The following is a 26,971-nucleotide window of genomic DNA, read 5'->3' as shown; positions in this document are numbered from 1 at the left end:
GGTTCATCTCATAGAGATTTCTAGCTACAGATTCCTTACCTCTGAATTCTCTGGCGTCAGCTTCAAATCTGAAATTTTTTAGCTGAGCAGTACCCTGCGCGCTCCGTTGTGTGGCATTGTTCGGTTCCGCATGCGTCATTCAGCTCTGCGTGCCATCGTCAGTGTCGTTGGAGCCATCTGTGGCATCACAGTCGCCTGTAATGACATCACCCGGCGCGCATACGCGAGTTCTTTTCCTTCCACGCCGGTTACACGCAGGTCCGGGATCGATCTACCCTCTGCTTTTTTGGCAGGCCTTTTTCAACCTTTTTGTCAATGTTTTGTTCGAAGCCTGTGCGAGACGGCATAGAGGAAAATAGGGTTTAAGCCGTGTGGTGCATGCCATTGCGCCATGTCGGTGACGGACCCTGCCAGGTATTTCTCTTGAACCTTGACAGAGACCACGACCAAGTTGTGTTCTGACTGCTGCGCCATGGACCCGAAAGCTTTGAGAGAGCGGTCTCTGAGGCTCATGGTGTCCCGGCAGTCGACGTTGGTTGGCGCGAGTCTTATGAGGTCACGGTCCCGCTTGAGGAGGAGGTTGCGGGACTGCTCCAGGAGCCACAAGTCCTCTCTTCGCACTCAATGTCCTCGGGCACTCGGGGAAGGAGCACAAGAAGAAGAACAAGTCCAAGAGGACTTCGACTTCGCCTTCGCTGACGAGGCGACTCGGAAAAATCGATGTTCCATGCAAGGTTCCGCAGAACTGATGCCAGGACTTCACTTCTCTCCCCCTTTTCGGGAGCCGGAGCGACTCCTACTCTATTTAAAGAATTTTATGAAGCCGTGCTCCTCGTATTTGAGCGGCTGCCCCCGCTGGTGAGCCTTCGGGTCCCGTGGGATCAGCAGGGGCCCCATCAAATTCCACATCAGTGGCTTTGGCCCAACACAGTTGGGGCCCCCGGGATCTGATATCAGACCCGTATCGACGCTGGTTCCACACAGTCAACATCCTCCGGCGTTGGTCCCGACATCAATGATTCCCCCACCGCCTGCACCCACTGGTGGTGTGAGCCCCATCCTCATGCCAGGTAATCCGGAGCCAGAATGACGTTGTACGACACCGATTCCAACTTTGACGGCGCCGACAAGGCCCAGATCAATGATGAGGCTCATTTCGAGCAGCCGGGCACAGGTGAGCAATGGGAGGGGTCTTAGGACTCTTTAGAATATGGATTAGAGCAGGACTAGTATGAGGTTCTAGGGGAAGCCAGTGGACTGGATACTTTTTCAGATACTGGCATGCTCTTACCTCCTTCGGTGGCTACGGAGGAGGGAGCTTCATACGCCACGTTGGTGCGTAGAGCAACCGAGGTATTGGACCCAGAGTTGCCTACGGTGGCGGTCAGGACTAAGATCCTGACAGAGGTGCTTCAGCCGGGAGTTTCCACATCGGAACCTATGTTACCCTTCAATGAAGCCCTCACTGATGTCCTGCTGGGGACGGGGTCCAATCCCAGCACAGGGGCTTCTGTAAATAGGACAATAGGCCACCGCCATCAACCAGCTGCTACTGACCCTAGTTTCCTCACCCAACACCCCGCCCCAGAGAGCTTGGTGGTCCAGGCCTCCACATCCCATGGTGCCTTCCCTTCCGCCCCACCTGATAGGTAATCCAAGAGGTTGGATCAACTTGGTAAGAAGATGTTTTCTTCCTCCAGCGTGGCATAGAGGTCTGTAAACACCTCATGCCTATTTCGCTGTTTTTCCCATACTTTATGGGCTGCGGTGGCACATGTGCTGCCCCAGGTCCCGGAGGGCGTGCGGGACACTCTCACTCAAGCCGTCAAAGATGGGAGGGATGCAGGCAAGTTTACAATTCGGTGTAGTTTGGACACGACCAACTCGCTGGGCAGGGCAATTTCATCGACAGTGGCCCTTCAACGCCACACCTGGCTTCGTTCTTCTGGCTTTTCGGGGCTGTCCAGACAAACCTTATGAACATGCCCTTCGATAGCTCATGCCTTTTTGGAAAAAAGGCAGACTCGACACTTGAGTGGTTCAAGGACTCTTGGACTACGGACAGATTATTGGGCCTCTCGGTGCCAGCTCACCAGCAATCTGCCTTTCGCCCCTTTGGAGGCTTCAGAAGGGGTGGGGTACCACGCCACCCTCAAATCAGCCACCGTCCTCGATCAGCTCATCATCCATTGCGAGGACGAGGTCGTGGTACCTTTAGACCCAAAGGGACTCGCGCCAGCCAGAGGTCGGCCACCACCCAGCCCCCCTCCTCCACAGCGCCCAAGTCCTACTAGTGTCCTTCTAAAGACCACACGTGTCAAGTTGGAGGGAGGATTCAATTTCATCTCCCTCTCTGGTGGTCTATAACATCGGACAAGTGGGTCTTTCAGATCATACAGAAGGACTATTCCCTCCCCTTACAGACTTTCCCTCCCTCTATGCCTCCATTAAAAGAACGGCTGATGGAGGATCAGTTAATTTTGCTCAGCAAGGAAGTTATGGCTCTTTTGGCCAAGGGAGCTAAAGAAAGAGTCATGATGTCAGAAGTAGGCAGTGGTTGTTATTTCCACTACTTTCTGATTCCCAAAAAGAACAAGAGTCTTCACCCCATTCTGGATTTGACGGATGTCAATCTCTTCTTCAAAAAGGAGAAATTCAAGATGCCACTCTTGCTCATGTCTTGTCTGCCCTAGACCAAGGAGAATGGATGGCAGCGGTGGACTTGCAGGATGCGTACTTTCACATCCCCATCCTGCCCACCCACAGGCTCTACTTGCAGTTCAAGGTGGGCCACGAGCACTTTCAGTTTACCATGCTCCCCTTCGGTCTCACCAGTGCCCCTTGGGTGTTCGCCATGGTGATGGTGGTGGTAGCAGCTCATCTGCAGAGGTTGGGGGTTTCAGTCTTCCCCTACCTCAACGGCGGACCTCCTGCATTCGCTAGCGTTCACTATAAATGTGCCGAAGTCACACCTGACTCCCTCTCAGAAGCTCCCTTTCATCAGAGCCGTTCTGGACACAGTACTGCTTCGGCTTTTCCTCCCGAGCACCGAGTCCAGGATATTCAGGTTATGATAGTTATTTCAGCCTCTATCCTGGATTTCGGTGAGGCAGAACCTGAGGCAGTTGGGACTCATGGCCTCTTGCATCCTGTTAGTCAGCATGCCAGATGGCATATGATAGCTCTGCAGTGGGACTCGAAGTTCCAGTGGGCACAGCATCAGGGGAATCTTACTAACACGGTTAGGGAACTGCAAAAGACCTGCAGTGGTGGTTAGTGAACTGCAATTGGGTTAGAGGCAGACTCCTTTCCCTTCCCTAGCCAGATCTCTCAGTAGTGACGGACGCGTCACTTCTGGGATGGGGCGGCCATCTGGGAGAGGTGGAGATCAGAGGTTTCTGGTCTCCGGCGGAATCTGGACTCCATATCAACTTACTGGAGCTCTGGGTGATCCGACTACATTGAAAGCATTTCTTCCTGTTGTAAAAGGTAAGGTAGTGCAGGTGTTCACAGACAACACCACCGCAATGTGGTACTGCAACAAGCAGGGCGGCGTGGGGTCGTGGACCCTTTGTCGGGAGGCTCTGCGTCTCTAGACATGGCTGAAACAGCATGGCATAACCCTGGTGGTTTAACACCTGGCAGGTTCTCTGAACGCCAGGGCAGACAAAATCAGCCATCGGTGCCTAGCAGATCACAAATGGTATCTCCACCCGGAGGTGGCGCAAGGACTCTTTCAGCAGTGGGATTGGATCTTTTCGCCTCCACAGAGAACGCGCAATGTCACGCATTGCTTTTTATCGCAAGCGTACGCCTTTCCGCCCATACCACTTCTGCCCAGAGTTCTCAAGAAGATCAAGAACTACCGGGCCCAAGTAATCCTGGTGGCTCCAGATTGGGCACAGAGAGTCTGGTATCCCGAGCTTCTTAAAATGAGCATCGATCCTTCAATCAGGCTGCCCCTTTGGGGGGATCTTCTGTCGCAGCAGCAGTGGTGGGTTCTCCACCTGAATCTGTCAACTCTGCGCCTTCATGCCTAAAGTCTGTAAAGTTATTTTGGCAGGAAGGCATTCCTCCACTAAAAGGGTATACACCTGCCATTGGAAACGCTTTGTACATTATTGTACAGAAAGGTCTGTTGGTCCTCCTTCTGCTTCTCTTTCTGATATCCTGCTCTTTACATTACCCCTTGCCGAGCAGGGTCCTGCCTTGGGTACTCTCAAGGGCTATATTTCTGCCTTATCGGCATTTCTTCGGCTGCCTGATAAGCCTTCACTTTTCAAATCTCCCATTGTACATATATTCCTCATAGGGCTTGCACATATGTTTCCCCCTACGCCCTTTGTTATGCCCTAATGGGACTTAAATCTTGTCCTCACATTTGTTATGTGTGCACCCTTCGATCCCTTACACAACTGTCTCCTCTGGCTGCTCACCATCAAGACAGCCTTCTTAGTGGCAATAACATCTGCCAGGAGGGTGAGTGAGATGCAGGCTCTTTCATCCAAGCCACCGTATCTCACCATGTTTTTAGTCAAGGTGGTTCACCTCAGAACTCTTGCCTATTTCCTCTCCAAGGTGGTGACCCCATTTCATCTGGGTCAGAATATCACTCTGCCTCTCTTCTTTGCTCCACGCATCCCTCTACGGAAGAGAAGCAACTTCACTGTATGGTCCCAAAAAGAGCATTGTCGTTCTACCTTGACCACACAAAAGAGTACCGGGTGGATGACCAACTGTTTGTGGGGTACGTGGGAGCAAAGAAGGGTCGGGCAGTACAGAAACGAAGTATTTCATGCTGGGTGATTCTCTGCATCAAGATCTGCTATGCATTGGCCAGGAAGCAGCCTCCTGAGGGCTTGAGGGCTCATTCTACCAGGGGTAAAGCTGCTACCACTGCACTAGCTCGGGCGTCCCAGTCCTGGATATCTGTCAGGCAGCAACGTGGGCATCCTTGCACACGTTTGCAAAACATAACTGCCTTGATGATCAGGTATGGAGGGATGAACACTTTGCCCACTCGGTCCTACAGGACTTTTTAGTGCAAGTAGAGGTATCCGCAGCCCACTGCCAGGAGGTTATGGCTTGGGTATCTATTCAAAGGTAAGGAATCTGCAGCTAGAAGTCTCTATTAGATGAACAAGTTACTTACTTTCGGTAACACATTATCTGGTAGAGACTCTATCTAGCTGCAGATTCCTTACACCCACCCATGCCTCCTCGTTTTGCAGATATATATAGTAAGGTTAGGGTTTATTCCTTTTAGAGCCCTAGTTTTGCTTGTGGTGTGGAAGTTCGTGGGTAAAAGAACTGACAAACGTGCGCCGCAGTGGTGCCTTTATATGCGACCGTGACGTAACAAACGGCTCCAACGACACTGATGACGCCACGTGGCGCTGAACAACGCACACGGATCCGAACGATGCCACCTGACAGCACGCGCACAGTACTTCTCAGCAAACAAATTCCGAATTCAAAGCTGATGCAAGGGAATTCAAAGGTAAGGAATCTGCAGCTAGTTAGAGTCTCTACCAAGCAATGCATGACCGAAGGAAAGTAACTTGTTTTTCAGCACTGGATCTTACATAGACTCACATGCTTTTCAGGCTGGGTACTCTTGGTACCATAATGTTATTTATCAGCTGGTTTACTGGTTTAACTAGTTCTGAGCAGTTCCATTAACTTCATGCATTGTATCCACCTCATTATTTGATCTGCCAGTCGATTTGAACAGTGAGGTGGGGGGGACAGGTTCCTTCATCCTCTCCCCTTAAGGCTCAATTTCCCTGATTTTTCTACCCCACATCCGTGTGAGGTATCCTCTGGAACTCTTGTAGGATGTTGGCTCTGTATGTACTATTTCAAAGTAAGAAATATCATGCACAGAGTCCAAGGGTTCCCCTTAGAGGTAAGATAGTGGCAAAAAGAGATGATTCTTATGCTCTATTTTGTGGTAGTGTGGTCGAGCAGTAGGCTTATAAGAGGGTAGTGTCAAGCATTTGTTGTACACACACAGGCAATAAATGAGGAATACACACTGAAAGACAATTCCAGGCCAATAGGTTTTTGTATAGAAAGATATATTTTCTTAGTTTATTTTAAGAACCACAGGTTCAAGATGTACAAACAATACTTTAAATGAAAGGTATTTCACTCAGGTATCTTAGGAACTTTGAATCATTACAATAGCATGTACAGTTTTGGCAAAAATGGCAATAAGCTATTTTAAAATTGGACACTGCAAAATTCAACAGTTCCTGGGGGAGGTAAGTATTGGTTAGTTTTGCAGGTAAGTAAAGCACTTACAGGGTTCAAAGTTGGGTCCAAGGTAGCCCACCGTTAGGGGTTCAGGGCAATCCCAAAGTTACCACACCAGCAGCTCAGGGCCAGTCAGGTGCAGAGGTCAAAGTGGTGCCCAAAACGCATGGGCTTCAATGGAGAAGGGGGTGCCCTGGTTCCAGTCTGCCAGCAGGTAGGTACCCGCGTCTTCGGAGGGCAGACCAGGGGGGTTTTGAGGGCATCGGGGGGGACACAAGTCAGCACAGGAAGTACACCCTCAGCGGCACAGGGGCGGCCGGGTGAAGAGTGCCAACAGGCGTCAGGTTCGCAATAGATTTCAATGGGAGACCCAGGGGTCTCTTCATCGATGCAGGCAGGCAAGGGGGGGGGGCTCCTCGGGGTAGCCACTACCTGGGCAAGGGGGGGGCCAACTGGGGGGTCGCTTCTGCACTGGAGGTCGGATCCTTCGGGTCCTGGGGGCTGCGGGTGCAGTGTCTTTACCAGGCGTCAGGTTCTTAGAAGCAGGCAGTCGCGGTCAGGGGGAGCCCGCTGGGGGGGCTCAGGGGGGTCAACTCTGGCTACTCACAGGGTCGCAGTCGCCGGGGAGTCCTCCCTGTTGTGTTGTTTCTCCACAGGTCAAGCCGGGGGCGTCGGGTGCAGAGTGCAAAGTCTCACGCTTACGGTGGGAAACGTGGAGTCCTTTTAAAGTTGTTTCTTCTTTGCAAAGTTGTTTCTTCTTTGGAGCAGAGCCGCTGTCCTCAGGAGTTCTTGGTCCTTTTAGATGCAGGGTAGTCCTCTGAGGCTTCTGAGGTCGCTGGACCCTGGGAAACGCGTAGTTGTCGCAGTTTTTCTTGAAGTGGGGAGACAGGCCGGTAGGGCTGGGGCCAAAGCAGTTGGTGTCTCCGTCTTCTCTGCAGGGCTTTCAGGTCAGCAGTCCTTCTTCGTCTTCAGGTTGCAGGAATCTATCTTGCTAGGTTCTGGGAGCCCCTAAATACTCAATTTAGGGGTGTGTTTAGGTCTAGGAGGTTAGTAGCCAATGGCTACACCCTCTTTGTGCCTCCTCCCTGAGGGGAGGGGGGCACATCCCTAATCCTATTGGGGGAATCCTCCATCTGCAAGATGGAGGATTTCTAAAAGTCAGAGTCACCTCAGCTCAGGACACCTTAGGGGCTGTCCTGACTGGCCAGTGACTCCTCCTTGTTTTTCTCATTATCTCCTCCGGCCTTGCCGCCAAAAGTGGGGCCTTGGCCGGAGGGGGCGGGCATCTCCACTAGCTGGAGTGCCCTGGGGCGCTGTAACAAAGGGGGTGACCTTTGAGGATCACCGCCAGGTGTTACAGTTCCTGCAGGGGGAGGTGAGAAGCACCTCCACCCAGTACAGGCTTTGTTACTAGCCACAGAGTGACAAAGGCACTCTCCCCATGTGGCCAGCAACATGTCTGGTGTGTGGCAGGCTGGTAAAACTAGTCAGCCCACACTGGAAGTCGGGTATGTTTTCAGGGGGCTTCTCTAAGATGCCCTCTAGGGTGTATTTCACAATAAAATGTACACTGGCATCAGTGTGCATTTATTGCGCTGAGAAGTTTGATACCAAACTTCCCAGTTTTCAGTGTAGCCATTATGGTGCTGTGGAGTTCGTGTTTGACAGACTCCCAGACCATATACTCTTATGGCTACCCTGCACTTACAATGTCTAAGGTTTTACTTAGACACTGTAGGGGCACAGTGCTCATGCACCTATGCGCTCACCTATGGTATAGTGCACCCTGCCTCAGGGCTGTAAGGCCTGCTAGAGGGGTCACTTACATATGCCATAGGCAGTGTGAGGTTGGCATGGCACCCTGAGGGGAGTGATATGTCGACTTAGTCATTTTCTCCTTACCAGCACACACAAGCTGGCAAGCAGTGTGTCTGTGCTGAGTGAGGGGTCCCCAGGGTGGCATAAGAAATGCTGCAGCACTTAGAGACCTTCCCTGGCATCAGGGCCCTTGGTACCATGGGTACCAGTTACAAGGGACTTACCTGGATGCCAGGGTGTGCCAATTGTGGAAACAAAGGTACAGGTTTAGGGAAAGAACACTGGTGCTGGGGCCTGGTTAGCAGGCCTCAGCACACTTTCAAATCATAACTTGGCATCAGCAAAGGCAAACATTCAGGGGGTAACCATGCCAAGGAGGCATTTCCTTACAATCTCCCTCACTGGCATTCCATCACAACGGACAATAGGTCTTGCAGATCATACGGAAGGGCTAGTCCCTCCCCTTGTAGTCTTTCCCTCCTTCTATCACTCCGACAAAAGAACGTCTGATGAAGGACCATTTGGTTTTGCTCCACGAGGAAGTTGCGTCTCTCTTGGCCAAGGGAGCTGCAGAAAGGGTCCCGATGTCAGAAGTAGGCAGTGGTTGTTATTCCCGCTACCTTCTGATTCCTAAAAAGAACAAGGGCCTTCGCCCTATCCTGGATTTAAGGGACGTCAATCTCTTCCTCAAGAAGGAGAAATTTAAGATGCTCACTCTTGCTGAGGTCTTGTCTGCCCTAGACCAAGGAGACTGGATGGTTGGGTTGGACTTGCAGGATGCGTATTTTCACATCCCCATCCTGCCTGCCCACAGGCGTTACTTGCGGTTCAAGGTAGGCCACGAGCACTTTCAGTTTACTGTGCTCCCCTTCGGTCTCACCAGTGCCCCTCGGGTGTTCACCAAAGTGATGGCGGTGGTAGCAGCTCATCTGCGCAGGTTAGATATTTCAGTCTTCCCCTAGCTAGACGATTGGCTGTTGAAGGCTCCGATGCCCCAGGCTCTCTTGTCGCCCATCTCCAGACGACAGCGAACCTCCTGCATTTGCTGGGGTTCACTATAAATGTGCCGAAGTCACATCTAACTCCCTCTCAGAAGCTTACTTTTATCGTAGCTGTTCTGGACACAGTGCAGTATCGGGCCTATCCTCCTGAGCAGCAAGTCCAGGATATTCAGGTTATGATTTCAATGTTTCGGCCTATATCCTGAATTTCGATGAGACAGACTCTGAGGTTGTTGGGACTCATGGCTTCCTGCATCCTATTGGTCAAGCATGCCAGATGGCATATGAGGGCCTTGCAGTGGGACCTGAAGTTCCAGTGGGCACAGCGTCAGGGAAATATTACCGACATGGTTCAGATATCGGAGGGAACTGCAAAGGATCTGCAGTGGTGGTTAGTGAACTGCGATTGGGTCAAAGGCAGACTCCTCTACCTTCCCCAACCAGAACTCACAGTAGTGACAGATGCGTCACTTCTGGTATGGGGCGGCCATCTGGTAGAGGTGGAGATCAGAGTCGCTGGTCTCCGGCGGAATCCAGGCTCCATATCAACTTGTTTGAGCTCCGGGCGATCCAGCTAGCATTAAAAGCATTTCTTCCTGTTGTGAAAGGGAAGGTAGTGCAGGTGTTCACAGACAACAGTAACACAATGTGGTATTGCAACAAGCAGGGCAGTGTGGGGTCGTGGACCCTTTGTCAAGAGGCTCTGCATCTCTGGATATGGCTTGATCAGCAGGGCATATCCCTGGTGGTTCAACACCTGGCAGGTTCTCTGAACGCCAGGGCGGACAATCCCAGCTGGCGATGCTTAATGGATCACGAGTGGTATCTCCATCCGGAGATTGTGCAAGGACTCTTTCAGCAGTGGGGTGAGCCTTGGTTAGATCTGTTCGCCTCCGCAGAGAACGCGCAATGTCATCCGTATTGCGTGCTGTAGTTTCCAAGGGGGCTATCACTAGGCAACGCTTTTCGTCGTGAGTGGAGTTCAGGCCTCCTGTACGCCTTTCCACCCATACCACTTCTGCCCAGAGTTCTCAAGAAAATCAATAACGACCAGGCCCAAGTAATCCTAGTGGCTCCGGATTGTGCACGAAGAGTCTGGTATCCAGAGCTTCTCAAAATGAGCATCAGTCCTCCAATGAAGTTGCCTCTTCGGGAGGATCTTCTGTCACAGCAGCAGGGAAAGGTTCTCCACCCGAACCTGTCAACTTTACTGCTTCATGTGTGGAGGTTGAGCGGCGACAGTGGATGGTTTATGACCTCCCTTCCGAGTCTGTGATGTCATTCTGGCAGCCAGGTGTCCCTCTACTAAGTCGATTTATGCCTGCCGGTGGAAACGTTTTGTTTCATATTGTACAGAGAGGTTTATTGATCCTCTTTCTTCTTCTCTATGTAATGTCCATTTGTTTATTCTATCTCTCACCCAACAGGGTTCCTCCTTATGGACTCTCATGAGCTATCTTGCTGCCTTATCGGCTTTTCTACGCTTACCCGACCAACCATCTATTTTCAAGTCTCTCATTGTACAGAGATTCTAAAAAGGACTCGTGCATATGTTTCCACCTGTGCCTTTTGTCATGCCCCAGTGGGATCTTAATCTTGTACTTGCTTTTCTAATGTGTGCTCCTTTTGAGCCTTTACATAACTGTTCTCTCCGGCTGCTCATTATCAAAACAGACTTTTTGGTGTCAATTACATATGCCAGGAGAGTGAGTGAGCTGCAGGCATTATCAAAACCGCCATATCTCACAATATATCCTGATAAAGTACTGCTCAGTGGATGCCAGTTGCGCTGCAGGTGGCGGTGCAGGCAGTGGTGGTGGTAGCCTCCAGGTCATCACCTGCAGCCTCGGACGGCTGCCCACTTGCGCTGCTGCTGCTGGCAGTGGTGCTGCTGGTGGCTGGGCAGGTGGCGGTGCTAGCCGTGGTGCTGGTGGCGGTGCAGGCAGTGGTGGTGGTAGCCTCCAGGCCTTCATCTGCAGCCTCGGACGGCTGCCCACTGGGGCTGCTGATGCTGGCAGTGGTGCTGCTGGCGGCGGGGGAGGTGGCGGTGCTGGATGCGTTGCAGGTGACGGTGCTGGACGTGGTGTTGGTAGCCTCCAGGCCTTCACCTGTAGCCTCGGGCGGCTGAAGTGCCATGGCTGGTGTTCTGTGCACCTTCCTGCCCTTGGCAGATGGTGGTGCCTCCTTGCTTTTGCCAGCTGAAGTCTTTGTCTTGCCCTTGCTTGCTGGTTGTGCCTCCTTCCCCTTGCTGGCTGGTGTCCCCTTCTTGCCCTTGCCAGGTGGCGGACCCTTCTTGGCCTTGGCAGGTGGTGCTGGCACACTGGCTGCACTGACAGGTGCCTCCTTGGAGCCTCTCATGGCTGCTGAAACCACAGTGGCAGTGGACTGGGTGGCTGAGGTGATGGGCTGGGTTCTGGCCACCCTGGCCTGAGGTGAAGGACTGGGGGGGAGGGGTAGGGAATAGGTCAATGTTGGCAAGGAAGAGGGTGAAGGTTTGGGAGTGGAGGAAGAGGGAGTGGTTGTAGGAGGTGTCAGTCTGCTGTGTTTGGGTGCAGGTGCATGGGCTGGATGCTGTTGTGAGGTGGATGGCTGTTGTGTGTGTGTGTGCTTCAGTTTGTGTACTTTGGGAGGAGGGGTCACAGACACAGTGGGAGAGGACACGGGGGACGTGTGCATGGATGTTGGGGTGGTGACTGCCAGTGAGAGGGCGTGTAGTGATTGGCGTGCTGGTGATGGAGGAAGTGGATGAGGATGTAGTGCATGCAGGTGTGAGTGGAGACGCTACTGGGAGGGAGGTAGACAACAAGGAGGAGGGGGACGCAGTGGATGTTAGTGTGTCTGCATGGGGATGATGCTTGTGTGAGTGCCTGTGAGATGAAGTGTGGTGCTTGTGTTTGCCTGAGCCACGCCCATGTGTTGATTTGGGTGATTGCTGGTCTGAAGGTGTGCTTGGGATAGGCTGGGGTTGAGGGGATTGGGACTGGGTAGAGGAAGTTGGAGGGGGGAGGCTGGAGACGTAAACAATGGCTGCGATCAGTGTAGAGGCCAGAGCCTGGAATGCTCTCTGTTGGGGCGTTACGACAGAGTGAATGCCCTCCAGGTGTGCATTTGTTTGCTGCAAATGCCCTCCTACACCCTGGATGGCATTCAGTATGGTTGACTGCCCAACAGAGAGGGATCTCAGGAGGTCAATAGCCTCCTCACTGAGGGCAGCAGGGCTGACTGGGGCAGGGCCTGAGGTGCCTGGGGTAAAGGAGATGCCCACCCTTCTGGGTGAGCGGGCACGGGAAACACGCTGAGGGGCTTCAGGGAGGGCGGTGCTGGTACAGGGGTGGGGGCTGTACCTGTTGTTGTGAGGTGTCCGATGGAAGCTCCCTGGTAGTGGCGGAGGAGGAGTCGCTGTCGGTAGTGTTCCCTCCTGTCTTCGTCGTGGTGCTCCTCTAGCCCTCCGTCCCACTGGTGCCCTCACCGTCGGTGGATTCGGCCTCCAGGCCCATGTGGGATGCAGCTCCCTCCGTCGCCGGGTGCCTCTGCTCCTCCGCCAGATGATGCTAATGCACACAAGGACAGGGTGACAAAACAGAAAGGAGGGGGAGAGACAGAGGATACACTTGGTCAATGCCAGCAACAACACTACCGTTGGCGTACACAACATGCAGGGAAGAGCCCTATGCACTAGGCCATGCACCACCAGTTACAATGCTAGTCACCAGCCCATTGGGTGCAATACCTAACGCCATTAGCTGAACACCTGAAACCCACAGGACCCTGCCCAGTAGTAGATGCCCACTTACACTATTGGGGTTGGAGTGCATCTGAGCTTGCCCATCACTGAACCTACCCTGGCATGTTCGCCCTGGCCTAGGGGCACCCACAGCCCACATCCCCCACCCAGGTAAAACCTTAAAGCGTTCAAAGTCATGATTCAGAATCTGTACTCACCCCCTTGTGGCTGCTGTGATGCCTTCAAGCGTCCATCCAACTCCAGATAGGCCACTGCCAGGATGCGGAACATCAGGGGGGTCAAGGTACGACGGGCACCCTTTCCTCGTGGGAGGCCAGCACCAGCTGGGCCTCCGCCGTCTTCCTTGCCCGGCGGTGCAGGTCCTCCCACCGTTTGCTGCAGTGGGTGCTCCGCCTGTCAAAGACCCCCAGGGTCCGCACTTCCTTGCCGATGGCACACCAAATACTCTTTTTCTGATGGGCGCTGACCTGCAGATAAAATACAGCAGAAAAGGGGTTAGTCACACCGTCCGGACTGTCATACTCATGGCCTACCATATCCCTCCCATCCCCTTACACACATACATTGACCACCATACATGCAGCACTCTGCCCAGGACTCCTCAGACACACCTCTATCTACATGGGGCTTACACACACAGCACTCCATACATTTATGGCCCACGCTCACAGTGTACTCGCCTGTTTGTGTGGAGGACCACAGAGTAAAGTGTACTGGGGTAGGACCCCATCCACTAGTCTCTCCAACTCCTCGAAAGTGAAGGCAGGGGCCCTTTCCCCAGACACTTGAGCCATTGTCCCTTCCAGACACAGGTCACAGCACCACTTGCAGTGTAGGTCCTCTCCTGTTGAAGGTCTGGTAGCAAGTGAGTACACAAATAGAAAATGGCGGTTATGTCCGCAGCGGTGCGTACCGTCACCGCCGGTGTACTTCACCATTGGCTCCTGGAACCCATAGGGCCCAATGATAATCAATGCGATCTTGCGCGGCGGTCATTGACCGCCGACCGCAACGGCGCACAATGCCAGCAGAATTACTTCATTTCCACTTGTCTCTCCTCACAGGTAAAGCAGCTGCCATTTCTGGAGGGCACATGCCATGGCACCTAACTGCGTCACAGCAAACATTGGCACTTCACCTGACTCACAAGTTCACATACTGTTTCTGTAAAGGAAGAAATGTATATTATTATTGACATATGTGTGAATATGACCTTCTGCTCACCGTTTTTCACCCTAGAGTTCAACCGCTGAGGATGAATAGGAGATGGAGACATCCCCCGTGTACAGACCCCTGGTGGACCTGGCGACAATGGAGGACAGGCACATTGATCTACAGACTTGATAGGGCCACAGTCCAAGAACTGTGTGCCCAACTGGAGCCAGACCTGATTTCAGCTATCCGCCACCCCACAGGTATCCCCCCTCTAGTGCAGGTCCTGTCAGTGGTCCATTTCCTGGCAAGTGTTTCCTTCCAAGTGAAAGAGGCCATGGCATCAGGGATGTCTCAGCCAATGTTCTCAAACGTGATGACCAGAGTGTTGTCTGCCCTGCTGAAACACATGCGCAGCTACATCGTATTCCCCCAGGTGGAGAATCTGGCCACAGTGAAGGCTGACTTTTACGCACTGGGACATATCCCCAATATCATTGGTGCCGTTGATGGTACACATATTGCATATGTCCCCCCAAGGAGAAATGAACAAGTGTTCAGAAATAGGAAGAGCTTTCACGTTCTGAATGTGCAGATGGTGTGTTTGGCGGACCAGTACATCTCCCATGTCAATGCCAAGTATCCTGGCACTGTGCATGATGCCTTTATCTTGAGGAATAGCAGCATTCCATATGTGATGTCTCAACTCCAGAGGCACAGGGTATGGCTAATAGGTGAGCCCATGGTCCCCACCCAGTTGATGTAGGTATATGGGTATGGGTTTGGCCCTAAGGGTGAGTGTGTGGCTAACAGGTATCCCTCGAATATTTGCAGGTGACTCTGGTTACCCCAACCTCTCATGGCTACTGACCCCAGTGAGGAATGCCAGGACAGGGGCAGAGGAACATTACAATCAGCACATGGGCGAACAAGGAGGATCATTGTGAGAACCTTTGGCCTCCTGAAGGCCAGATTCCGGTGCCTCCATCTGACCGGTGGGTCCCTGTACTACTCACCCAAGAAGGTGTGCCAGATCATTGTTGCATGTTGCATAACCTGGCCTTGAGACGCCAAGTGCCTTTTCTGCAGGAGGATGAGCCTGGGGATGGTCATGTGGCAGCAGTGGAGCCTGTGGACAGTGACGAAGAGGAGGCAGAGGATGAAGATATGGACAACAGAAGTACACTAATTCAACAGTACCTCCAGTGACACACAGGTAAGACACTGTAACTTCACCTTCCATTACAGTTTGTGTTTGACATTGAACATGGCAGCCTGATTTCCCTATTTCTATGGCCACTTATTGTATCCTTCAGCATCTCTATGTTCAGATCTCTGTGTCGCACTCTGGCTATTAGTGTGTTTACTGCTGCCCACTGCAGGTCATACCTATGTAAATATTACAGTACATTTGAATTTCAATGTTTACAGTTTGTGAAACTTTTACATCTGTCATAGAATTCACAGACTCCATACTTTAATTTGTTCTAAGGGTGTTTATTTATGTGCTAATAAGTGTAGGGGGTATTGCAGTGAGCTGGGTTGCTGATGGAGGAAATTCCAGGGTAGAGTCCAGTCTATTTGTATCACAGGTGCATTGTCCAGAGGGGCATAGGAAGTGGAGCAATGGAAGTTCAAGTTGGACAGGGTGACAGACTATCAGAAGAGTCTTATTTCCTGGCGGGGTCTTGGCAATGTTCTCTGGCTTCTGCCTGGATCGCAGGGACCGTTTGCGGGGTGGTTTTCCTTCTGCAGGGGATGGGGTGCTTGTGACCTGTTTGTCCTGTGGCAGGGCCTCCTGTCTACTAGCGCCGGCAAAGGTGGAGGGCTGTTCTTCGGTTTGGCTAGTGTCAGGGGCCCGTTGGTGTGCCACTGCCTCCCTCATGGTGTTGGCCATGTCTGCCAGCACCCCTGCAATGGTGTCCAGGATGGTGTGGATGTCCCCAGGTCCTCCCTGATCCCCAGGTACTGTCCCTCCTGCAGCCACTGGGTCTCCTGCAGCTTGGCCAGTATCTGGCCCATGGTCTTCTGGGAATGGTGGTATGCTCCCAGGATGTTGGTAAGTGTCTTGTGGAGAGTCAGTTCCCTGGGTCTGTCCTCCCCCTGTCGCACAGCAGTCCTCCCAGCTTCCCTGTTGTCCTGTGCCTCTTTCCCCTGAACCGTGTGCCCACTGCCACTGACCCCAGGTCCCTGATCGTCCTGTGTTTGTGGGGTTGCCTGGGGTCCCTGTAGTGGTGGACACACTGTTGATTGACGTGTCCTGGGGATAGAGGTATGGGCCCGCTGGGTGGGTGCTGTGCTGGTTTTTCCTGAGGGGAGAGGCTCTGTGGTGGGTTGGGACTGTGGCTGGGTCACCGACTGTCCAGCGGTCCCTGATGGGCCAGGTTGGTCATCGTTATCCAGGTGTGCAGAGCTGCTGTCATCACTGTGGGCCTCTTTGGGGGGGGGACTGCATGTGGCTGGCACCTTCTCTCCGGTGACGTTGAGTGGGGGTCCTGTGAGAATGTAAATGCAGTGTTATTGTATCTGCATGTGCCATCTTGTGCATGGATATGTTTCCCTCTATGGTTGGTATTAGCAAGGCAGATTTGGCTTGTGTGAGTTGTGCTTGGTTTGGCCCTAGTGTGCATGCTGTGGTGATGGGTGTCCATGCAGGTCTGTGATGGGGGTCCATGCATTGTTGTTGCATGCAGGGCATGGTTTTGGGATGGGTGGGTTGTGATGGTGGGGTATATGTGAGGTGGTGGGGTGATGAGGGTGAGGGTAGGGGTTGTTGTTTGTGATGGCATGCAGGTAGGGCGGGGGATAAAGTAGTAAAGATTTGACTTACCACAGTCCAGTCCTCCTGCTGCTCCTGCCAGGCCCCCAGGATGTATGATCACCAAGGCTTGCTCCTCCCATGTTATTAATTGTGGGGGAGGAGGTGGGGGTCCACCGCCAGTCCTCTGTACAGCTACCTGGTGTCTTGCAACCATGGAACACACCTTCCCCCGTAGGTCATTGCACCTCTTCCTGATGTCATCCCTTGTTCTGGGGTGCTGTCCCATGGCGTTGACCCTGTCCACGACTCTCTACCATAGCTCCATCTTCCTTGCAATAAATGTCTGCTGCACCTGTGATCTGAATAGCTATGGCTCTACCCGGATGGTTTCCTCCACCATGACCCTTAGCTCCTCCTCAGAGAACCTGGGGTGTCTTTGCGGTGCATTGGTGTAGTGTGAGTGGTATGTGTGAGGGTGTGTGGGTGATGTGTTGGGGTGTGTGCTTTGAGGTGCGTGGAAGGTGTATGGGTGATGGTGTTTTGTGGCTCAGATTCAGTGGGTGCTCCTGGCTTGTCTCTCTCTCACATGCCAAAATGTTTGGGTCGTAAAGGGTTGTGGGTATTGTGGGTGGGTGTTTTATAGTGTTGTGAGTGTGTGGGTGTGTGGGTGTGGTGTGTGTATATGTGTCAGGTGTGAGTAGTTTGAATTGTCAAATGTGATGCTGTTTTGTTAGTGTGTGTGTATTTTCAGCGCGGCGGTATGTACTGCCACTGGTTTACCGTGTTTGAATGTCCGCCGGGGTGTTTCGTGGGTCATGATGCTGTGGTGGTATTTCTGTTGGCGTAACGGTGTGGGTTTTGGTACCGCCAGTTTATCACTGACCTTTGGGCTGGTGGACTTGTGTGGGTTTCTGTATAGTAGTGGATTTCTATGTGTGGGTCATAATACCCGTAGCGGTATACCGGCGCGGTCACAGTATGTTGGCGGCAGTCAGCATGGCAGTAAGCGCCACTTACCAGCCAATGTTGTAATGAGGGCCTTAATCTCCTTACTTAACAGACAACATGTCTGTACATCTGCATAGGTTCGCTTCAGCCAGGCGGGCGATCATACTGAAGAATTTCCCTCCCTAAAGGGGGTTAGACAGGGATGTGTCCTTGCCCCTTTTCTTTTCCTCCTCTATATAAACGGGCTAGAAGATTTCTTATGTAAGATGGGGAAGGATTTGCCTCTTATCAACTCTCAGCCAATCCCAGTACTACTCTATGCAGACGATGTGGTACTTTTGTCAAGGACAGCAAACGGCCTTCAATCCTTACTGGATGCTTTTAATACTTTTAAGGAAAACCTTGGTCTTAAAATTAACAGAACAAAATCCTTTGTGATGAAGAATGGCCAAAAGTTATCAAAAAGTAACAAATTTGTTCTGAAAGGAGCAGAAATACTTAAAGTTCCTAACTTCACCTATTTGGGGGTTCCAATTGATGTTGATTTTAATTGGAAATTTTTAATTAATGTTCGTATTCTGCAGTTTCAAATGGGCATTGATGCAGTTTTTAGATTTTCAAAGAAACTGAGACATAAACCAGTGAAGGAAATGCTGATTGTCTTTAAAAGTAAATGCCTTTCGATTGCTTTGTTTGGAGCTGGGTTGTGGGGTTATACTGATTGCACAAGCCTACTGGTAGTGGAAAACAAGTTTCTAAGTAGGCTGTTAGCAGTTTCTCAATCTACTCTCTGCGTTTTGCCACAGCGAAGTAGGCTTGAGGGGTATAGCCGACCTTTATTGCTCTGGTTAAGAGTCTGGCTAAATCCCGTAGCTAAATTGTGTAGGTCGTTGATTATGGATTGTTTGTCACTGACTCGATCTATGGACATTCCTTGGCTCAGATCTGTTAACTTTATGCTCTCCCATCTTGGGTTAGGGGATTACTTCCAGGCCCCCAACTCTTTACGGGGGTGCTAAAGAGAGGATTAATGACCTATATTCGCGTTCTATTTATGACTTGAATTTACTCAGTGATACAATCGGGGACCTGGAGGGTCCGCTGCCACAGCCACAGCCACTATATCCCAAGCTATATCTTAACATTATCACTTCTGAGCGGTATAGGTTCTTACTTACTAGACTTTGTTTGAAGTCCATACATTATTATTTATTAGCATTTCCCACTCAATGTACATGGTTCGAGAAACTTCCGCCATGTGGTTGTGATGGAGTATTGTGCCAAAGCACTTTTCACTTTACTCTTTTTTGCAATTTATACAGTGTATCTAGAAGGTTTTTACGTCCTGTTCTCCTCCCTACGGGCATTAGGTCCAGTCACCTTGCCTTTTCTTTTTTACAGGCACTGAGAAGCAATGGGACAGTGCAGGCGGTGCTAAATTTTATAAATGCTGCTATTCGAATTCGTAAATGTTATTCATTTTTAATATGTTTTTATATTGATATTGATATTGTTATTTATTTTTATCTTTGATCATGAGGTATGCAATTTATTGTAACCTTTGATGGGTCTTTTTAGCCGAAAAAAGTATTTGAAACGATTCTTACAGTAATTACACTCCTGTTGGCCGTTATGGAGATATATCTGACAATTCAAGGTGCCACACAACATAAGAATCACAGATCAAGTACACACAAAAACATGTAGGGTATGGAATACAGATGTAAGTTGAAGAGCATTGCCTCATTTAGAGTAGTAAACCTTCCCTATCAAAAATGGAGGTGGTGTAGTAATTCTAGGTCAAGCATGGCTGAGACAGTATCTAAACAGCTCAAACCAGTACCTCTTTGCCTGGCACTTGTCTTGTTGGGTTGCGTCGATCTCATACCGTTTTGCACCTGCTTCCCTACACAGACAGGTTTGTTGTTTTGGAATGCTCCCTTTTGTTCCCCTTGTGGTTACCCCCTGAGTTCTCCTAGGTATTTGTTATTTTTCAGTCCTGGAGTCATGCTGCTCCATGCTGTAGCATCTTCTGTATGTCTGCTGCTGAAGTTCTTTTACTTTTATACCATAGGGCTATTGAGGAATGTAAGGAAATGGCTCCCTGTTGCAGTTACCCCCCACTTTTTGCCAGCCTGCTGCTGAGAGACGAGTTTCTGACCCCATGTGGTGAGGGCCTTTGTGCTCTCTGAGGACAGAAACAAAAGCCTGCTCTGTGTGGAGGTGCTTCACACCTCCCCCCTGCAGGAACTGTAACACCTAGCAGTGAGCCTCAAAGGTTCAGGCTTCGTGTTACAATGCCCCAGGGCACTCCAGCTAGTAGAGATGCCCGCCCCCCTGGACACAGCCCCCACTTTTGGCGGCAAGTCCAGGGGAGATAATGAGAAAAACAAGGAGGAGTCATCCACCAGTCAGGACAGCCCCTAAGGTGTCCTGAGCTGAGGTGACCCCTGCCTTTAGAAATCCTCCATCTTGGTTTTGGAGGATTCCCCCAATAGGGATAGGGATGTGCCCTCCTCCCCTCAGGTAGGAGGCACTAAGAGGGTGTAGCCACCCTCAAGGACAGTAGCCATTGGCTACTGCCCTCTCAGACCTAAACACACCCCTAAATTCAGTATTTAGGGGCACCCCACAACCTAGGAAACTAGATTCCTGCAACCTAAGAAGAAGAAGGACTGCTGACCTGAAGCCCTGCTAGAAGACGGAGACGACAACTGCTTTGGCCCCAGCCCTACCGGCCTGTCTCCCCACTTCGAGATAAACTGCACCAGCGACGCATCCCACAGGGTCCAGCGACCTCTGAAGCCTCAGAGGACTACCCTTCATCTAAAAGGACCAAGAAGCTCCCGAGAACAGCGGCCCTGTTCAACAAACCTGCAACTTTGCAACAAAGAAGCAACTTTTAAAGACCACACGTTTCCCGCCGGAAGCGTGAGACTTTCCACTCTGCACCCGATGCCCCCGACTCGACCTGCGGAAAACTAACACTACAGGGAGGACTCCCCGGCGACTGCGAGCCCGTGAGTAGCCAGAGTTGACCCCCCTGAGCCCCCACTACGACGCCTGCAGAGGAAATCCAGAGGCTCCCCCTGACCGCGACTGCCTGCTTCAAGGAACCCGACGCCTGGAAAACACACTGCACCCGCAGCCCCCAGGACCTGAAGGAACCGAACTCCAGTGCAGGAGCGACCCCCAGGTGACTCTCTTCCTAGCCCAGGTGGTGGCTACCCCGAGGAGCCCCCCCTGTGCCTGCCTGCATCGTTGAAGAGACCCCCGGGTCTCCCATTGATTCCTATTGAAAACCCGACGCCTGTTTGCACTCTGCACCCGGCCGCCCCTGTGCCGCTGAGGGTGTCCTTTCTGTGCCTACTTGTGTCCCCCCCGGTGCCCTACAAAACCCCCATGGTCTACCCTCCGAAGTCGCAGGTACTTACCTGCTGGCAGACTGGAACCGGGGCACCCCTATTTCCATTGAAGCCTATGTGTTTTGGGCATCACTTTGACCTCTGCACCTGACCGGCCCTGAGCTGCTGGTGTGGTAACTTTGGGGTTGCCTTGAACCCCCAACGGTGGGCTACCTTGGACCCAACTTTGAACCCTGTAAGTGTTTGACTTACCTGTGAACTTAACATTTACTTACCTCCCCCATGAACTGTTGATTTTTGCACTGTGTCCACTTTTAAAATAGCTTATTGCCATTTTTGCCAAAACTGTACATGCTATTGTGATAATTCAAAGTTCCTAAGATACCTGAGTAACATACCTTTCATTTAAAGTATTGTTTGTAAATCTTGAACCTGTGGTTCTTAAACTAAGAAAATATATTTTTCTATATAAAAACCTATTGGCCTGGAATTTGTCTTTGAGTGTGTGTTCCTCATTTATTGCCTGTGTGTGTACAACAAATGCTTAACACTACCCTCTGATAAGCCTACTGCTCGACCACACTACCACAAAATAGAGCATTAGAATTATCTATTTTTGCAACTATCTCACCTCTAAGGGGAACCCTTGGACTCTGTGCACACTATTTCTTACTTTGAAATAGTACATACAGAGTCAACTTCCTACAAGGAATGACTAAAGATGTGGAAAGAAAAGGGAATTAATTCAGTAGGAGACTACTTTGAGGGTGAAACTGTTAGGAACTGTCAAGACAATACAAGATTACAAAATTCCAAGGGGATGGTTTCTATTACATAGATTCCTCATAGTGACAGTGAAGAGATTCTGGGAAATGGAAGAAAGTGAACCTCCATCCCATGTCTATAATACATAGAGTAATCCTAGATCAATGTAAATGGTGGTTAGAATGTCTGAGAGATCTATAGTGACAGACATTGGCATACCTATCAAACGAGAAGATTGGAGCAAGATACTGAGAGCAACTCCGAAGGTTTCTGCGAATGCATCATTTAAATTAATTCAGTCCAATTTTGTGTACAGAATATACATCATGCACAGTGAAATAAACACATTTTACATAGCTTAAGGAGCACAATGTCCCAGATGTGGTTAAGTAAGTGCAGGCTTCTTCTTTACGGTCCTGTACCACACATTCTAAATGAAGCTCCAGGCAGGAAAATAGTGCAGATGCAGAAGCCTCTGTGCTGGGATTAATCCTGATCTTTAAGAATAAAAACACCACTAATAGATCTGCAGATTTGGCTTTATTTAAGTGTGAAATAGTGATGGGTTGGAAATATATCAAGGCTTGACCAGACAGCCAAAACTGGATTACATATGGAAACAAGAAGAAGGCTGAGGAACTCTGGCTCATAATAAAATAAAACAAGGGGGACCGTTTACAAACTAACACATTGACCTCCCTGAATCGAAAAGGCACACTACATGTTGAATATCGTAATTGGCTACCCACTACAGAGACCTGAGATTACACTAAAAAAGTTCAAGTTAGACTCGAAGGAGAAAGAAATGTATTCAGCAAGGAATAAAGCCCTGTATTAGGAAACTGAATTAAAACAATGTAAGATTTTGATACTAAATTTCTGTAACAATGAGGAGTGCAAATCTAAATTTGATAAATATTCCCATGCATGGAGAGAAATGTCACATATGTATTAAGAAGGCAAAGGTGAACGCAAACAGCAGCTGCTCCTTGCATTTGTTACTGAAAGGATGATACAGCATTGAAACTATACATATTCAAAACCAAATAATAATTTATCCTATCTACTAGGTATCCTGTGCTTATTTGTGCCTTGTTGGCATCCTCCTGGACCATTTGCCCGATCCGGATTCCAGAAGAACTACCTTAGCTGTCCTCTTTTTCTTGTCATAGCTTGATAAACACTTTGGGACCCTACAATTTTGGAGCATAGGTAGACTGAAATTGTTATCACATCTAAGGGCTTCCATCCCCATTTGAAATTCCTCTAGGAAAGAAAGATAAATAAAGTAGCAGCACTGGCTGGACAGGTACAGTGATTTTCATAAGTTCATCCTTGCCACTTTTAAATTTTCATCAGGTGTTCTAGACACTCCCCGATGGGACGTTTGGAGGCAGCTCCCCCAGTTTTCCTCTTCTTTTCGCCCCAAAAAGAGGAGACACACTTGTCCTCTGTCACATGGCCTTGGCATTAAACAATCTTTGGTACACCGGGGATCTCCCTCAATAGTCACAAGTACTGAAATGTGTCTGCCTATGTCCGCCATGGCCCGTCCCAAGTGCAGCTGCAAAAGGCGGAATGTTATGCTTGGGACTAGCTACCCCACCATGTAAAAAAAAAAATCCTAGCCACATAAACATAGACCAAAAGACATCCTGTCCTTGGAGAGAGAAGAATCTCCTTCACGGAGAGCATGACATCTTGTGGTGAAAGACAGAGATCCCTGGAAGCCACCAAGCCGATCCACCAGCTTTTGACAAAGACCATCACCATGGTGGCATGGAATATGAGGCCCATTTATGAGACAGGCAAGACAGCCCAAGCGGTGGCAGAGATTAAAAGTACAACCTTGCCCTACTTGGCATCTGTGAGGCCAGATGGACACGGTCCAGACAGAAAAGACTGGCTCCACTAGGAATGCTGCTGTATTCTGGACGCAAGGAAGAGAACTCCTCATACACTCAGGGAATAGCACTGATGCTATCACCAGCAGCCAACAGAACTCTGATTGGATGGGAAGCCCACTGTCCCAGAATCATCACAGCGACCTTCTGCACACAAAAAAGAGGATCAGCATGAATGTTATTCGGTGCTATGCACCTACAAATGACAGTAAAGAAGAGTACGAACAATAATCTTGCAACAGACCAATCTATCGTGGAGAAATGCTTTGAGAGAGACAGCACCGTACTGATGGGGGACCTCAATGCCAAGATTGAAAGCGACAACACTGTACAAAGAAATACTGGGCAACCATGGCCTTCGTGACATGAACAAGAATGGTGAAAGGCTTGCATATCTCTAAGCCCTGAGCAGTCTGGTGATAGGCGGTAGTGTATTCCCACAGAAAAGAATTCACAAGGCGTCACCAGACCATTCAACAGAGAATCCTATCAACCATGTCTGCATTGACAAGAAGTTCCAGGTGTTTCTGTAGAATGTGAGAGTGATGAAAGGAGCAGATGTGGTGTCAGACCATCATCCTGCCATGGCCAGGCAAAAAACTAGAGCTAAAGAAAACATGAATAAAACCAAAAAAACACCTGCAATATAACACTACCCTCCTCAAAGATGCACATAAGTGGAGTTAATACTCAGTAGTCCTCAGTAACAAGTTTCAAGTCCTGCAAGAACTAGAGGACCACAGAGATCCAGTAGAAAGTCAGTGGGAGAAGATCAAAAAAGAGTTACAATAACCTTCCACTAGGTACTGGGTCCTAAGAAACACCAGTATAAAAAACAGATTTCCATTGAGACCCTTCTCAAAATCTAACAGAAAAGGGAAAAGAACGCTGCAGTCAAAACCAGCCAGACAAGAACATTAAAGTGAAAGCTCAAGCTGAATACACCAAAACCAACAAGGAAGCAAGAGGAGCTTAAGAGCAGACAAGTGAAGCCACAGAAGCCCAAGAAGCAGCAAGCCAATGGAAACTTGAAAGAACACCGACATAACAAGGAAACTGTCTGGCAGATGCAGCAAGCCAGAAAGATCTGTTAAAAACAAAGCTGGGAAAACAATCATGAGTAACGAAGGCTGACAACGAAGATGGGTGGAGCACTTTGAAGAACTGCTGAACCAGCTCAGCTAGAAATGCAGCCAGCTGCCATATGAATGCAGCAGACCAACCAAGGATGAAATACAGCAAGCCATCAAACACCTTAGGAATGGCAGCATAACTTGATAATATTCTTGCAGAGGCACTGAGGATAGGCATTGAAACATCAGTAGATATTCTCTACCCCATGTTTGGAAGTGTCTGTGAAGAGGAAATTGTGCCATCAGACTGGAAAGAGGGATATCTCCTTAAGAGCCCCAAAAAAGATGACATGAGTAACTGCAGAAACTACAGGGGGATAACTCCTCTATCAACCTCAGTCGAAGTGTTCAACAGAATCATTCTAAACAGAATGAAGGAAAAAGTTAACGCTTATTTGTGAGACCAGCAAGCTGGCTTCCCCAAACATAGAGCGTGCACAGACCAGAATGTAAAATTGTGCATCATCATTAAACAGTCAATGGAATGGAACTTCCTCCTCTTCGTCAACTTCATTGACTAAGAAAAGACATTCAACGGCGCAGACAGTGAGACCCTTTGGAAATTCCTCCACCATTACGGTGTGCCAGATAAACTCATAAGAATCATCTGGCACTCCTATGAGGGAATGACCTGTAAGATAGTCCATGGAGGACAACTCACAGAAGCCTTCCAACTGACAACCAGAGTCTGCCAGGGTTGTTTGCTTGCTTCTTTTCTCTTCCTGTTGGCCATAGACTGGATCAAGTACCTATAACACCTTGCCAAAGGTAACTATACCTTGTGCCCCTCCATGCACAGTTATCCCAGCAATAATATTACTGCAAATATTTTATTGATACTATCAATGATGTTATAAAAGATGTCATGAGTGATGTAAAATATGGGGTAATTAGCAGTGCATAGCTAGGGCACGAGTTATAGTTACCTTGCGACACGAGTTATAGTTATTTTAGATAACTATGGGCCTGATTACAACTTTGGAGGACGGTGTTAAACCGTCCCAAAAGTGGAGGATGTACCACCTACCGTATTACGAGTCCATTATATCCTATGGAACTCGTAATACGGTAGGTGGTATATCCGCCACTTTTGGGACGGTTTAGCACCGTCCTCCAAAGTTGTAATCAGGCCCTATATATATAACTGCTGAAATTCTATGGTTTTGTGTGAGTAACATGTGCACTGATCTATAGCATCCCTGTAACCTTTGGTTTGGTTTTTGAATCTCTATGGTTTTTAAAATTATTTTTCTTAACTATAATGTCCCTGTAACCTTTGTTTTTTTTCAGTGAATTCCATATCTTTTTTAATGTTAAGTAATATTTAAATACTTTATGTTAATCCTATAAGCACCAACCCCGCACGACCTTCGGTGTTACAGTGGGGTAGGCCGCAGGGCCGGGCCTGTGGCCACCTCCTATAACCACCCAAACTTGCAACTCGCACAGCCTTCAGCCATGCATGGCAGGAGGTGACTACAGGGCCTGGCCTGTGACCAGGCCCTGTGGCCAACCCCTAAAAGCCCCCGCCTGTTTTGGACCCCCATCCCCTGGGGGCCCAGCCAGTTACTGAAAACATTTGGGGGGGGCCTCTCCTTTGGTTGATTTTGGCCCTGGGGACCCCATCCTCCAGAGCCCCGCCATTGATTAAAAGGGGGAAAGCGACAGTGGTCTCTGTCACTGGACCAATTTTGGCTCCGGGGACACCATTGCCCAGAACCAATGATTAAAAGGGGGAGGGGAGCCCAATTTTGGACCCGGGCCCCTAGATCCCAGCCAAGGCTGATTTTGACCACAGGGACCGCATCCCCTGGGGCCAAGCCACTTGTACCTAGGTGCCCTGACTCCACCCAGTGTATAATGGTGGGGTCTGCAGGGGGAGCCTGAATGCCTCTGCGGTCCTGGCTGGCTCCCGACTCCTGCGGGAGCTGGCATTGCTCCCGCTCCTAGGGAGCTGCTAGAAATGCAGCTCCCTGTGTGCAAGAGCAACCCTTTTATCTGTTTTCCGATCCGAATGACAGCGGGCTGTATATGGTTTATATGGTTTTAGTAATGTTATAAGCCCCCGGGAGGAGGTGGACCCTGGGGGGTCTGACGGCCCCCTTACAAAGTTTTTAATTT

At 50.0% G+C, this 26,971-nt stretch overlaps 1 protein-coding gene across 1 annotated transcript in view; it reads left to right on the top strand.

The window, feature by feature from the left end:
• The window catches only part of EML5 (EMAP like 5), a 1,994,219-nt gene that overhangs the window by 1,215,128 nt on the left and 752,120 nt on the right, over positions 1 to 26,971 (top strand). The gene's annotated exons all lie outside the window — the stretch shown is intronic.

The sequence above is a fragment of the Pleurodeles waltl genome, chromosome 9 (assembly GCF_031143425.1).
Source record: "Pleurodeles waltl isolate 20211129_DDA chromosome 9, aPleWal1.hap1.20221129, whole genome shotgun sequence".
Classification (NCBI taxonomy): domain Eukaryota; kingdom Metazoa; phylum Chordata; class Amphibia; order Caudata; family Salamandridae; genus Pleurodeles; species Pleurodeles waltl.
The sequence above is the reverse complement of the archived record's forward strand: the minus strand, read 5'-3'. Positions and strand labels throughout refer to the sequence as shown.